Source organism: Cervus canadensis, chromosome 18 (genome assembly GCF_019320065.1).
Source record: "Cervus canadensis isolate Bull #8, Minnesota chromosome 18, ASM1932006v1, whole genome shotgun sequence".
NCBI classification, from domain to species: Eukaryota; Metazoa; Chordata; class Mammalia; order Artiodactyla; family Cervidae; genus Cervus; species Cervus canadensis.
The window spans coordinates 32,784,810-32,801,548 of NC_057403.1; the positions used below are offsets into that span (position 1 = coordinate 32,784,810).

The following is a 16,739-nucleotide window of genomic DNA, read 5'->3' on the forward strand; positions in this document are numbered from 1 at the left end:
CTTTCTTGTATAGTTCTTCTGTGTATTCTTGCCACCTCTTCTCAGTATCTTCTGCTTCTGTTAGGTTCATACCATTTCTGTCCTTTATTGTGCCCATCTTTGCATGAAATGTTCCCTTGGTATCTCTAATTTTCTTGAAGAGATCTCTAGTCTTTCCCATTCTATTGTTTTCCTCTCTTTCTTTACACTGATCACTGAGGAAGGCTTCTTTTTTTTTTTTTTTTCCATTTATTTTTATTAGTTGGAGGCTAATTACTTTACAATATTGTAGTGGTTTTTGCCACACATTGACATGAATCAGCCATGGATTTACATGTATTCCCCATACCGATCCCCCCTCCCACCTCCCTCTCCACCCCATCCCTCTGGGTCTTCCCAGTGCACAAGCCCCGAGCACTTGTCTCATGCATCCAACCTGGGATGGTGACCTGTTTCACCCTAGATAATATACATGTTTTGATGCTGTTCTCTCGAAATATCCAACCCTCGCCTTCTCCCACAGAGTCCAAAAGTCTGTTCTGTACATCTATGTCTCTTTTTCTGTTTTACATATAGGGTTATCATTACCATCTTTCTAAATTCCATATATATGCGTTAGTATGCTGTATTGGTCTTTATCTCTCTGGCTTATTTCACTCTGTATAATGGGCTCCAGTTTCATCCATCTCATTAGGACTGATTCAAATGAATTCTTTTTAATGGCTGAGTAATATTCCATGGTGTATATGCACCACAGCTTCCTTATCCATTCGTCTGCTGATGGACATGTAGGTTGCTTCCATGTCCTGGCTATTATAAACAGTGCTGCGATGAACATTGGGGTGCACGTGTCTCTTTCAGATCTGGTTTTGAGGAAGGCTTTCTTATCTCTCCTTGCTATTCTTTGGAACTCTGTTCAGATGTTTATATCTTTCCTTTTCTCCTTTGCCTTTCACTTCTCTTTTTTTCATAGCTATTTGTAAGGCCTCCTCAGACAACCATTTTGCCTTTCTTTTTCTTGGGGATGATCTTGATCTCTGCCTCCTGTACAACATCACAAACCTCTGTCTATAGCTCTTTAGGCGCTCTATCAGATCCAGTCCCTTGAATCTATTTGTCACTTCCACTATATAGTCATAAGGGATTTGATTTAGGTCATACCTAAATGGTCTAGTGGTTTTCCCTAATTTCTTCAATTAATTAATGTAATGTATTACTATAGCATAAATAACTTGAGAGTTATGGTTCCAGACCATAACATGTAAAAGCAGTTTTTGACAGACCTGTTAATTTTGTCAAATATACTAATTTAAACTTGGCAGACAAGCTATTTTAAACCCATGTTTGTTTTACTAAAATAAAATAACTGCTAATTTATATGCCATTGATTCTGTTACCACCAGATTCTAAAAACCAGTAGGCTTACAAAAGCACAGTGAGAATGCCTTTGGTTTCTGAATGCCTTTGGTTTCATGAAACACATGATGAATGTTCATTTGGAGAATTTGCTTCAGTTCACATACAAATGCACATCACTCAAAAGTAATCTATTTTATATGCTTATGAATGCTAGGCAATCATAATATTTTCATTGCAGAAAATTCATAAACAAATGCATATTTATTTATGAATTTGTTGCAGTGAAGAAGAGATATTGAAATTACCATTTACTGATAACTAAAATCCCTTTTTTGGATCTAACCATTATATCAATGAAGGCTTATTTTAATAATAACAGATGAAATGGCACTCCTGCTGGTTTAACAAAAATAAAAAATAATTTTAAAAATAAGCTACAGTCTATGATCTCTTAATGACTTCTTTGTGAAAGAAATCTAACTAAGCAAAGGAAAATCTTGGATGTATTCATTTCTTTTCCTAACAAAAAAATCCCTAATTCAATTGTTCTCTCCTCCAGTGTGCTGTATCAATTCCTCTAATCTATAGAAATTTTCTAACATGAGAAAATATCTTCTCATATGATACTATAATGGGCTTAGTGGATCATTTTCTCAAATCTGCTTATGCTACTTGGATTCAAGAATGCATACTCAGGAATACTTTTTAACAGTATTCAATGCTTTTTAACAATCTATTTTTGTAAAGCATTTGAGTTGTCCAGTATTAATTTCCCCCTCCCATTCCTGTCCCTTGTATAAGAACCCACTGTCCTGTCCAGAGGTGGAGGCAGACCTGGCCAATCATAGTAACCTGCTCTCCTATGCTCTGATTGTTCCTGAGTGTGAGCAATGTGACCCTGTCACATTATGACCCTGTGACCCAATGTAATTATGTCAACTGGAATCTTCTCTTGAGTGATAGTTGAACACTGGGGAAGAGAAGTTCTTTCTTTGGACCTTCTGGGCTGAAAATGAATTAAAAGATATGAGCAGGCATCTTCCCCACTACATGGAGAAAGTTTTCTGCAGGACAATGCCATGTAGATAAAAGCAGAAATGTCAAAAGGATGGATGGATGACAGGCGGGAACAAAGATGAATATAAGTGAATCATAATCATATTGAAAGCAGTTCTAAACTTTGAGGCCCTGATATCTACAGCTCATCTTTTGAGCTTATGAACCATCCTAGTGTCTTAGTGTCCCAACTACACAAACTAATAAATTTCTTATTTTGTTTAAGCAGTACTGAAACTTGAAGTAAGAGTCTGTCACCTGAAATCTGACACTCTCTAGTGTCAGTGTTATATTTTTAGGACTTATATATTTACCTGAAAATTACTCCTGGAAGTTAGGAGGATTATTTTTAAATAACTACTATGCAAAGGCATGAGTTTTATTTCCAAAACCAGTAGAAAATGCCTCAATTCTATTAGGATAAGAGAGAATAAGTTTATACACTTTGTATTTACCTATAATATATAGATTAATTCATTTGTACCATCAGATGTACTCTCCAGGATGCCTAGAAATCTGGAAATCATGAAAAAATCATTAGATATGGGATTATAAAACCCAGGACAGGAATTCCATATATAAATTATTCTACTCTTACCAAGCCCACATTTGAATATGACTGGCACGTAACAAGGTCTCTGCAGAAGCTCACATGGATCCAAATATTCTGGTCATCCAGAATGTGGGAGTCCAGAAGAAAGAATTAAAATTATTTCATTTTCACACTTTTTTTTTTCATTTTCACACTTTAAAGGATGAAAGTCTATAGAGGGCTACACAGAAAAATCCTTTACAGAAAATTGATACATTTTACATCATTTTCTCCAAGTACTAACAACTTAGAGTTATTTGCAACATTATTTAAAAGTGATCTTATTCGTTAACCAAATTCTCTGACAAAAATAATGTCTGGGAATCAGATTTCCCTTCACAGAGTCTCTTTAATAAAAGCCAGCCATTCACATAAGAGCAAATCTGGATTTACTCAGTGACCCTTCCATGGTTCCAACATGAGTGAAGAAAGGAACCGATGCTTTCATCAATCTCCACTGGCCATTAAGGATGTGGCAAACCCCAGAAGAAAGTGAACAGCAAGCTTGCCTGACCCTGCTCAACAGAGTGCTTTCAACACTGATCACTGTCTCAATACACCTTCACAAGCAGCTGCTTGTTAAGTGCTGCACGTCTACCTTTTATTAAAATGTCAAATGGAATTCTTTTAATTCATATTGGATTGCTGTCATAACAAAATTCAGCAATGAAAACCAATGACAGAGATTGGTTACAAACTAAAACACTATACTTGAGCTGTCTAGTGTATTACAGGGCCATTTTTCTTCTTTCAGTTATCACACTGTTAAATATTGACTAGAGTGTGGTGCTTTCAAAGGGCTTGGCCAGATCGATTCCCATTAAAAGTATGAAAAATTTCTGTATCTAGCTTATTTCTCTAATAAGATCAACTATAAACTTTCTTCTAAAACTAAACAGGACCTCCATATCCAGTAACGGCAGGTAACGGGTGAACCAACAAGTCATGTGAATACAACTAAAAATTCCTTCTCCAGGGGATCTTCCTGATCCAAGAATCAAACCCCAGTCTCCTGAATTGCAGACAATTGTTCACCAACTGAGGTATGAGGGAATCCTTAAAAAAAATTTTAATCTCCTTAAAAGTATTAAAGAGTTTTCAATATAGTCAACAATTTCCAGACCAAAATCTAAAGGAAATCAAACACCAAAGAAGTGAGCAAAGCAATAGAACTCATAGCCACTTTTGCCCCAGGGCATTTGCTAATCCAGATAAATTTGGGCTTTGGTTTTGGTGACCTTGCTGGGCAATGACAGAGGAAACAATGATCAGATTCCACTCAAGATGGGAAGTATTATGAGAGATCTTCTTCACCTTAGCTTGGGGCCCACAGTGAAAACTGACAACTCCATCACCATCCCCAGAAAGCCACAATAAAATCTATCATGGTGCTAACAGAGAAAGAGAATAAAAAGAAAAACAAGGGGGGGTAGAATATTCGAAAAGGTGGGGTCACTTCTGACTCAAATTTGCAGCCCAGGTCCTATCACTTAAGTTGTTCAGAGAACTTCAAGTCATGAGTCAGGTTCAGGGTCATCCCAAACTAACAAATCCTGAGGTGCCTGGCAGAAGCAAATACAAATCTCCTATGGAGGAAAGCACCATCCTACCAGACCCTAAAAAATTAAAATCTCTACAAATAATATTTCAAGGACAACGAAGAACAAAAACGAGCACTCACACAAGAAAACAAGACACCATGAGCAAAATTAACAGAAACTACAGACAGTAGAAGATAGCAGCAGAATATAGAAATAACAGAAGCAGAAGATATTAAGAAGAGGTGGCAAGAATACACAGAAGAACTATACAAAAAGATTTTCACGATCCAGATAATCACGATGGTGTGATCACTTACCTAGAGCCAAACATCCTGGAATGGGAAGTCAAATGGGCCTTAGGAAGCATCACTATGAACAAAGCTAGTGGAGGTGACGGAATTCCAGTTGAGCAATTTCAAATCCTAAAAGATGATGCTGTGAAAGTGCTGCACTCAATATGCCAGCAAATTTGGAAAACTCAGCAGTGGCCACAGGACTGGAAAAGGTCAGTTTTCATTCCAACCCCAAAGAAAGGCAATGCCAAAGAATGCTCAAACTACCACACAATTGCACTCATCTCACATGCTAGTAAAGTAATGCTCAAAATTCTCCAAGCCAGGCTTCAACAGCACATGAACCGTGAACTTCCAGATGTTCAAGCTGGATTTAGAAAAGGCAGAGGAACCAGAGATCAAATTGCCAACATCCACTGGATCACTGAAAAAGCAAGAGAGTTCCAGAAAAACATCTACTTCTGCTTTACTGACTATGCAAAAGCCTTTGACTGTGTGGATCATGACAAACCATGGAAAATTCTGAAAGAGATGGGAATACCAGACCACCTGACCTGCCTCTTGAGAAATCTGTATGCAGGTCAGGAAGCAACAATTATGACTGGATATGGAACAACAGACTGGTTCCAAATTAGGAAAGGAATACGTCAAGGCTGTATATTGTCACCCTGCTTGTTTAACTTACATGCAGAGTACATCATGAGAAACGCTAGGCTGGATAAAGCAAGCAGCTGGAATCAAGATTGCTGGGAAAAATATCAATAACCTCAGATATGCAGATGACACCACCCTTAGGGCAGAAAGTGAAGAACTAAAAAGCCTCTTGATGAAAGTGAAAAAGGAGAGTGAAAAAGCTGGCTTAAAACTCAACATTCAGAAAACTAAGATCATGGCATCCAGTCCCATTGCTTCATGGCAAATAGATGGGGAAACAGTGGAAACAGTGGCTGACTTTATTTTGGGGGGCTCCAAAATCACTGCAGATGGTGACTGCAGCCATGAAATTAAAAGACACTTGCTCCTTGGAAGAAAAGTTCTGACCAACCTAGACAGCTTATTAAAAAGCAGAGACACTATTTTGCCTACAATGGTCCATCTAGTCAAAGCTATGATTTCTCCAGTAATCTTGTATGGATGTAAGAGTTGGACTATAAAGAAGCTGAGTGCTAAAGAATTGATGCTTTTGAACTGTGGTGTTGGAGAAGATGCTTGAGAGTCCCTTGGACTGCAAGGAGATCCAACCAGTCCATCCTAAAGGAAATCGGTCCTGAATATTCAATGGAAGGACTGATGCTGAAACTGAAACTCAAATACTTTGGCCACCTGATGTGAAGAACTGACTCATTTGAAAAGACACTGATGCTGGGAAAGATTGAAGATGGGAGGAGAAGGGGATGACAGAGGATGAGATGATTGGATGGCATCACCGACTCAATGATATGAGTTTGAGTAAACTCTGGGAGCTGGTGATGGACAGGGAGGCCTGGCATGCTGCAGTCCATCGGGTCACAAAGCGTCAGGCACGACTGAGCAACTGACCTGAACTTAGACAGTAGACCATCGAAGACTTCATAGAGAGGACTTAATAGATACAGACTATGAAATAACTATATTACTGGGCCTGAAGTAGTAACAGAGAAGCCTGAAGATCTCTTTAGGACACAGGAATCTATAACCAAAAAATGATACAACAATTCTGTGAAAACAAATGCACTCTTCAAAAATGTTAATATTCTAAAAAGCAAAAACCAATACCGTCCCCCCGCCCCCCTCCAATATGTCAGGAGAACTATTCTACACTAAGGAGACTAAAAACCTTAAAAACTCAATGAGGCACATGACCCTTGGCTGAATCCTGAATTTAATTTAAAAATAAAAAGGAAAAATTATTGAAAATTGGGGGAAATAGGAATACAGTATTAACACTGTATCAATTTTAAGCTTATGGACTGTGATAACAGTATTGTGATTATGTGAAAGAATGTTGTTCTTCTTAGAAAGTATCTGTTAATGTATTTAAAGGAGCAATGTGATGATATCTCCGGTCTGTAAGTTTTAAACTAGCACTCAAGTAGTTTTTAAAAAAAGAGACAGAGAAAGGAAACAAAAGCAAATGTGGCAGAATGTTAACAACTAATGACTCTAAGTAAAGTGCATTTAGGTACTATTATTTCAAGTTTTCTTTAGACTTGGAAATTTTTAAGAACAAAACATTGTAGGGGGAAGTCGTATAGAAGATTTCATAAGATCCAAACAGAACATCTAACAATAAGAGGTATAGTAGCTAAATTTAAAAATTTCTTAGGTATACAAGTGAAGTTAAGAGACATGAAGGAGAAAGATCTGATATCACTGGAGCCTTGAGAGCAAAGAGATGAGTCAGAGGCAATATTTAAAAAAATGATAGCTGAGGATTCTACCGAAATGTTGAAAAAGACCAACATGTAGATTCAAGAAGTCCAATAAATCCCAAGCTAGATAGATGGGAGGAAATCCATACCTAGACTCATCTTAGAGATGGTAAAGAAAACTAAAAATAGATAAATCATTTAAAAGGCCAAGAAAAAAAAAAAGACAAATTATGTTCAAAGAGGCCATGGTTCGATTGAGAGCTAATTTCCCAATATAAAGGAAGACAGAAAGTGGTAGAATGATGCAATCAAATTCACTGGAAGAGAAAATTACCATCTTATAATTCTACAGCCAGCAAAAATATCTTTCAAGAGTAAATTAAAGGGACAAACAAATGTGGAAAGATTCCCCACAGCAGATCTACTTCAAACTTAGTTAATTGGTATTGACTGCAACTGATATTTTAGACTCTGCTCTCCAGCATTCTGCTGTTCTCTCAAACAATCCATCCAATAAGTTACAAGAAAAATGAACAACTTGCTGAAAATGATTTTGAAATGGTTAATACACAAGTCATTCCATTTGAAGTCTCAATGAATGATTCAAGTTGTCATTCATACAAGTTCATTAATACTTGTAAATTCATACTAATGTACAACTTTTCCAAAGTGAGAAACCAAAATAACTTGAACTCAGCAGGGATATCATTTGTGCCTGACTCATAATAACATTAGTCTGTCCTATGGCTCTGTATTCATTACTTACCAAATAGAAACATCATTACCTGTATATAAATTTCTCTTCTAAACAAAACAAAACAAACCCATGAGTGGTGACCTCAAACTGAACTAGTTAAATTTAGGGACTCATTTGTAAAGGTCAGTGTCCTTTGCTGAAAATCTACTTTTTATGCAGATGAGAAGTTTAACCTGCCCTATGAGTGCCAGGCATAATTAGCCAGCTGCACTCTCATAATAAGGTGCAGATGGTTAATTACACCAGCAAATAACTGCTCACTTGTGGGCACAAAAGCCTGTACCTAAAATCATTAAAAGTATACTTGGGCCTATCTATGCTCATGCAAACAAAACACTTATCTCCAAGGTTTCACCTGTGAGCAAATCACCACCGGCTCCAACTCCACCGCTCTGGGGGAGACCCATTAACACTGCTGAGGTCTGGTTCAAGAAAGGGACACTAGCCGCAAAGCCATACATCAGTGAGCAAAATATTTCATGGGGTGCTGAGCCCTTGTTGAAAAATCTCCTGAAGTTAATTTGTTGTAACAGAAACCTAAGATAGAATTTGTTTTCCCTAGAACCCAAAGTAAATTCAATCTTCTTTAGATTAAAAACTCTGAAACTAAAGAATTTTTTTTTTCACGAGCAAAGTCAACATTAGTTGTCTGACAAAGAAAAAAGACAAATTTTCCTGTGCCCTTGAGAAATTTCACCAGCTAGCTGAGCTCTCAGAATTTAGAAAGCTATATCAGAAACAATACATCCATTGGTTGTTAGATTGTTCCAAAGATCCCACTTAAAAACAAATTCTACTAATCCTCATATGATGAGAATAGGACTTGGGAAGAAAGCAGAGAGGGCGAACTACTTTCTAAAACCCAAGTTTGGAAGTTCTCTGCCAGCTTCACTGTTCTCAACTTACAAGGTTTAAGATGTTAGGGCTCATTTTACTTGAATCTGCACAGAACCTTTACTCAGAGGAATCCACAGGATGTGTGATTCTATTCAGTTTAATTGTATGTTGGGGAAGAGGAAAAGCTGCCTGCCATGATTTTAATTGCTAAGAGCACACGATCTTTTTAGGAACCATCTGTTTAATTGTAATTACAAATAGCGATGCAAAAACATAAATGATTAACAAGTACAAAACTTCCCTACCACTAACAGTTTTAACATAACAAGCCATATAGTGAAAGAGTGTGTTGCCTTTTTCCTCTCTGCAATATTTCATGATTTAGCAACTGGCAGTCTACTATTTATTACAGAATCTCATTCTGGTGGTGCTAAAGTTATTAATTAGTATTCTTGGATTATATTTCTCTGTTACTCCTTTTTATTAAACTTTAATTCCCTCTGAGAGTGACAGGGATTATATCAGAAATGAAATACCTAAGGCTCCTGTTTTCTACCTCCTGCTGAAATCTTTGAGGTTCCATATAATACACATCACCTATAATTAATTACCTGGGACATTCCAAAGTATTGCAAGGCTAATTTTTTGGCTTTCATAAACACAAATTTCAGCCTTCCTGGTTTTGAAATATGCTTACCACACTGTTATTATTCTGAAAGCCACAAGTATTGGTGATTGTTTCCAGGCATGAATAAAAATAGCTTAACCTTGAAATTTATTTTAATTAAGGATTTTTCAAAGTCATTGCCGCAAACCTGGTGGATTGTTTATAATAAAAACAGGCATCAACAACATAGTTGTACAGAATACAAAATTAGGGGTGACGTTTTTTAACTTGGGTTTATAAGAATAGTTTAAAAAAATAAAAAGAGATAAATGCTGTGAGATCATGTTAATAGAGCAACCTCATATTTAGGACATTTTAGATAGCCTGTTAAAGCAAGAAGATGCCATTTAAAAATAAAATTCAGAAAAAATAAATAAATAAATAAAATTCAGGAGAGATTTATGAACTGACAGTGAAATTACATGAGATTTCTTTCTTAGTCATGTCACACTAATTTTTCCTCAAAGTGAAATGAGTTGACTTTTTGGTATTCATTTTAAGATGAAGATCACCACTTAAACAATACCATATACTTTCTGACAAGTCTTTCAGTCACACATGAAACACTTTTAAAAAGCCCTCTCTCCATCCCGACCACTGCAACAGATAAATATGACCCTTAAAAAATCGGAGAACTAAAGCACTTTAAATCCTCAAAGAAGTAAAAAGACTGCACAGCTTTTCAAGTTAAATTGCAGTAGAGGCGTTATGCGATATGTTAATTCCTCACTTATGCTCTGTCCAACTCGAATCCTTCTAGTCATGATCCTACAATGATTCTTGCCTTATTTCAAGCCTGGCTTCCCCTTGCAAGACATTTTATATGAAGAGCAGCCAAATGCTAAGCTCCTTTGCAAGTGTTAATGAGGAAATAGATCTTGGGAGAAAATATATGAAAGAAAGAAACTGCTCTCAGAAACAGCTGCTTCTTCGCTTTTAACAACAGCAACTGGGATGGAGCATGTCACTGTGCCCTGCACTCTGAAATGTGCTGTCCTAAACCAGCAATCTTTAACCTTCGAGGTTCAAATCCCACTAGGGATCAGTTAAAAGCTATGAACACTGTTCCCCAAAGATGAAAATAAACATAAAATCTAAAGTAAACATAAACATAAGATAACAACTAGAATCATATGGGAGGATTCCAGCCCACACCAACTCAAAACAAGAAGTCGTCCTGCCCCTGGGGCCCCTAGGTCAGGCATCCAGAAATGCTTCCTCCCTGACAGGCAGGGTTGACGCGGCACTTCTGAGACTATTCAGCACTGAAGCAGCCACAGAAGACTGTCGACTTTCTGTTCCCCAAAGGTTACGGGAGTAAAATCTCTGCAGGGAGAATGAGGCAGGAAAGTGGGCAGGGTACCACCTTTAAAAGAATGACATAGCCTGAGGGTGCAACAGACTGAGCAGGGACAGCAAGGTCCAGGATGGCAGCCCAGGTATCTCCCACGAGACTCTGAGTCTCAGTATGCACTCGCTGAACCACATCAGCGTGCTAAATGACACACCCACAGGCACCATGACCATAAAAGTCAAACAGTGGGCGGTGGCCCAATTCCTGAAAGTCCCCATCCTTTCCTCAGAAGAGCTGGAATACTCCTCCCACTCATTAGCCTGTGAAATTACCCACCCCTATAAAAACTGACAACCCCATAACCTGGTGCCTCTAATGCCTCTCTTGCCTTCTGAGAGGGCCCACACTCTATGGAGTGTGTTTCCTCCCTGAAAAAACTTTCACCTCAAAACAAACAACAAACAAACCCATTAACATAAATCCAGAGTCAAGCATCTACTCTATGCAGATCCCAGTTTACCAGTTTAAACATAGCTTCAATACTCACTCATAGGCTATGTGGGTTCTCTCACACTTGATGAGAGTTTTCCTCTTCTAAATAATTTTTGATGTTAACATGTAAAAACATTCTCAAAGCTACTTTAAGCTTGTAAAACTATATCACTAATTAATAATAGATAATAACTTCCCCTCTCCTGTGTGATCACATGAATCACTCTCCCACACAAGCCAGAGGGATTGTTGGGCCTTCCCCTAAATAATTCTAAATTTGCTCATATACAAAATATGAAATAAAATGTAAAACAAAATATATAAAACTTCAAGAAAAAAACATAGAAGAAAATCTGTGTTACTATGGGTTAGGTGAAGAATTTTAGATAACATAATACATAATAGAAAAAATACTAAATTGGACTTCACAATTTAAAACTTTGACTCCAAAAGGCAACTCAGTAAGAAGACAAGTGAATAAGACATGAGTAAAAGATATGAACACAATCTTAACCAAAGAAGAGATAAAATAATCCATAAACTCATGTTGTTCAACATCATTAGGCATCATGGAAATGCAAATGTGAAACCGAATGAGAAAACGCTACACAGCTACAAAAATGATTAAAACGAACTAGACTGTCACTAGATGTCATGGGTGTGGAGCAGATGACACTTTCATACTATGCTGGTAGAAATGAAAAATGGTACAGTTAATTTGGAAAACAGTTTCTTATAAAATTAAACATATACTTACCACAGAACCATGTGGCTGAGCCCTGGTGGCTCAAAGGGTAAAGCATCTGCCTGTGATGCAGGAGATCCAGGTTCGATCCCTGGGTCGGGAAGATCCCCTGGAGAAGGAAATGGCAACCCACTCCAGTATTCTTGCCTGGAGAACCCCATGGACAGAGGAGCCTGGTGGGCTATAGTCCACAGAGTCACAAAGAGTCGGACACGACTGAGCAACTACACAGAACCTAGTAATCACATTCCCGGGTATTTATCCAAAAATTATAATAACATATGTTGATACAAAGACTTTTCTGGGAATGACTACAACCAGCAACAAGAGAACTTTCTGAGTTAACAGGATCATTCTATACATTTACTTGGATACATAACAATTTTTCAAAACCCACAGAACTGTACATCTACATCTAAAAGGAATAAATTTTGGAAAAGGGTCTATTCAGATCCTCTGCCCATTTTTAGTAGGGTCTTTTGCTTTTTTGATGTTGAGTTGTATGAGTTCTTTGTATATTTTAATATTAATCCCTTATCAGATATAGCATTTGAAAATATCTTCTTCCAGTCTGTAAGTGGCCTTTTATTTTGTCAGTTTCCTTCACTGTGCAAAAGCTTTTTAGTTTGAAGTATTCCCATTTGTTTATTTCTGCTTTTGTTTCCCTTGCCTGAGGAGACATGGCCAAAAAATATTTCTAAGATCATTGTCAAAGAGCATATTTCTTATGTTTTCTTCTAGAAGTTTTATGGTTACAGGTCTTACATTTCAGTCTTTAATCCATTTTGAATTTATTTCTGGGCATAGTATGAGAGGGTAGTCCAGTTTGATTCTTATGGATGTAGCTGTTCAGTTTTATGAACACTGTTTACTGAAGGAGCTGTCTTTTCCCCATGATATATTTTTGCCTCCTTTGTCATAGATTAATTGCCCATATAAGTGTGGATTTCTGGGTTCTTTATAGATGATCGACAGGTACACGAAAAGATGCTCAAGATCACTAATCAGAGAAATGCAACTCAAAACCACAATGAGATATCATCACACATCTCTCAGAAGAGATGTCATCCAAAAGACAACAGATAAGTTTTGGTGAGGACGTGGAGGAAAGGAAACCCTTTGTGCACTGTTGGTGGGAATGTAAATTGATGCACAGCCACTATGGAAAACAGTGTGGAGATTCCTCAAAAAACTAAAACTAGAACTACAATGTGGCTTAGCAATTCCACTCCTTGGTATTTATCCAAAGAAAACAAAAACACTAATTAGAAAAGACACATGCACCCCAATGTTCACTACAGCATTATTACAATAGCCAATATATGGAAGCAACCCAAATGTCCATCAATAGAAAAATGGATAAAGAAAATGTGGTATATGTACACAGTGGAATATTACTCAGCCATAAAAAAGAATAAAATCTTGCCATTTGTCACAACATGGATGGATCTAGAGGGTATTGTGCTAAGTGAAATAAGTCAGAAAGAGAATAAGTAATCACTTACATGTGAAATCTAAAAAATAAAACAAATGAATAAACATAACAAAACAGAGACAGTCATAGACACAGAGAACAAACTGTATGGTTTTTTCTGGTGGTTGCCAGAGGGGAGGAGGTGAAGGGAGGAGAGCAATCGGTGATGGAGATTAAGAGGTACAAATTTCCAGTTGCAAAATAAATGAGTCATGGGTATTAAACATACAGTGTGGGTAATATATTCAATAATTATATATCCTTGAGTGGTGACAGATAATTAGATTTAGAGTAGTGATCATTTTTAAAAGCATAGAAATATTCAATCATGATGTTGTGTAACAGGAACTAACAGTGTTGGAGGTCAACTATACTTAAAAAACAAGCAAATTCAGAGAAAAAGAGATCAGCTTACCAGTAGTAAGGGGTTGAGGAAGGGGGAACCAGATGAAGGCGGTCAAAAGGTACAAACTTCCAGTTATAAGATAAATAAGTACCAGGGATGTAATGTACATGATATATACAATTAACTCTGCAGTATGTTATACATGAACGTTGTTAAGAAAATAAACCCTAAGAGTTCTCATCACAAGTAAAATTGTTTATATTTCTTTAATTTTGTATCTGTATGAGATGATGGATGATGACTAAACTTCTTGTGACAATCATTTCATCCTGAATATATGTGAACTCATTATGCTGTACAGCTTAAACCTACACAGTACTGTATGTCAATTATATCTCAATAAAACTGGAAGAAAACATAGAGGTGAATTCTACAGTATGTAAATTATGCATAATAAATCTGACTTTTTAAAACAGCTAAGAACTTACTGGGATAAAATATTAATTTAAATTATATCTCAATATAGTATCAATATTTCAAAGTATCAATACCAAGGGTATGTAAAATACTCTGATAAATCAATATAAAAAGGACAGTCACATTTAAATTGGGCAAAGATAAACATTGGCAACCCACAGAAGATCAATTATCAGTAGTAAATAATCATAAACTGCTTTATCTCACTAATAAGCCAGCAAATGTAAATTACAACAAAGTGGTAAACATTATTTTCCCATAAGAAAGACAAAGTTTTAAAAGACTGATAATATCAAGTGTTGATGCCTATGCAGGGCAAGCACAATCTCTACAACAAGACTTCAAAACAGTTATATCAATGGGGACGATGGAAATTCAATTTATTCATATTCAGCTAAATGAAAAGACAAAAAAATAACCTTTATAATAGCCGAGTGATTGTCTTTGCTGCTTAGTCAGTGGGTTGTAGAATGACATGAGATGGTAGTTAGTCCTGAGAATACTTGTGTCCATTTCATCAATCAACGCTCAACAGTCAGTCCAGTGCAGACTGAGGAGAGCCCAGAAGGATGCATGAACGATTCTAGGGCTTTAGCAGTCCACCAAGCAGAGTGATGTCCAGGTAGCCACATGAATGGCAACAGCCTCCTCAATGTTCTCAAGGATGAAACTGAAGAATGAAATGAGGGCTACAGCAAAATTTAGAAGAACAAAGACATAATGGAACAGGGACTTCCGTGGTGGTCCAGCAGTTAAGAATCCGCCTGCCAGTGCGTGGGACACCGGCTCGATCTCTGGTCCGGGAAGATCCCACATGCCCTAGAGCAGCTAAGCCCACAATTACTGAAGCCTGTGCGTCTAGAGCGGTGCTCTGCAACAGAAGAAGCCACCACAATGAGAAGCCCACGTACCTCAACTACAGAGTAGCTGTTGCTCACCGCAACCAGAGAAAGCCCAAGAGCAGCAACGAAGGCTTTGCCTTCAACTTTGACCTTAGCATCCCCAACCTAATACAGTAGTAAAGCATGACTCCACTAAACAAGCTCATCAAGAGCACAAATCCTGTCCTTACATTTTTTTTTCCTGCAAAACATCTAGATTATTACTAAACATTAAGTAGGTTCTCAATTACTTTCAGAAATAAAGTAAAGGAGAGTGGGGAAGAATCATCCAGATAAAATACATACTGGTTGAAGTATTCTGAAGAGAAAAGGCCAAGACCCTATAGAGGCAGGGCGCAAGAAATCTAAGGTAAAACAGGTGAGGACACGTAGAGAACGGGACACCAGGTGGTTAAGAGTCATACAGACAGCTCTAAACATGGGGCACTCTATGAACCCAGACTGCTGAACTGTAAAGGGCGGTTAATCATTAGTCATCTCACAGGCGCAGCTATGCAATGAGACCACACAGGTAAATCACATCAGGGTATACCGGGAGTGCATTTGATCCTCAGAGTCATCCTAAGAAGGGAGGAGGGGGTACGGCACCCCATTTTCCCGTTAAGGAAACACAGAAAATGACTTGCCCAAGGCCGAGCTAATTAGAAGTTAGAAGCAAGCTGAACTTCTAACTCTGTCCTTCAGGCTGATGTCTGCTCCTCATCCACACAGGTAGTCTGGGGAACCAACAGAAACAGGAGGCTCCACTATTGAGGGGAGAGGGGGTGAGGAGAAAGAGAGTGAGGAGGCTGGGGAGAGATGGGATCTGGAAAGCTTAGGGAACCCCTGGGACAAAGAGCTGGAACACGAGGGGACGCCCCAGCCAGTCCACATACCCCTCATATTGCGACCCCACGACCACTGCGAGGGCCTTCGACCCCAGTGACCTCCACCCCCTGTCAATTCCGCGCCCCGTACCCCACCAAGACCCCGCGTCCAACTCACAGACGCTGCAGCAAGGGTTTCCCCCACCCGGCTCCAAGCAGCGGGCTCTCCTCCTGCGCCACCTGGTAGCGAAGCTGTTACCATCCGTTGCCACAGCAACCACGCATCGCCGCACAGCTTAGCAAGCTGCTCGATGATTGGAGAAAGCAAGCGTCCATAGTAACTGCCCGGCAGCGATACTTGTGAAAAAGATTTTGGTTTTTGGAAATTCTTCAGACACTTTCTCTCCCCAAAGGCACCTTCTCTCACCAGACACTTGTCCTAGTTCTCTAAAAGTGCATCATGCATTATCTTATTTAACGCCTATCTGCCAGTGTTGCAGTGAGGTTCTTCATCTCTCCATAAACTTTTAAGGGTCCTTTTTACCTCTTCAGGAGGTCTGTGAACCCTTAAGTTATCTGCAAAAATTTATGTCCCTGTACCAAGTAGGATGGGCCATAATTGTCCAGTCTTAAAGGAGCCAGAAACAGAACCCAGGCTGCCAGATGCCCAGGAAAGTCCAAGAGAATAACTGCTCTATGCATTTACCCCCATCTTTCTTCTCAGAGAATGCAGACAAAAATATAATGCAGTTCTCCCCAGACTCCACTTAG

General features: G+C 38.2%; 1 protein-coding gene across 1 annotated transcript in view; it reads right to left on the bottom strand.

Annotated features, from left to right (window-relative positions):
* Nucleotides 1-16,232, bottom strand: part of HYDIN (HYDIN axonemal central pair apparatus protein) — a 356,564-nt gene extending 340,332 nt beyond the window's left edge. The window contains exon 1 of the mRNA XM_043435789.1: nucleotides 16,147-16,232. The gene's annotated coding sequence lies outside the window, so the exon portion shown is untranslated. The remainder of the gene's footprint in view (nucleotides 1-16,146) is intronic.
* Nucleotides 16,233-16,739: the final 507 nt, after the last annotated feature.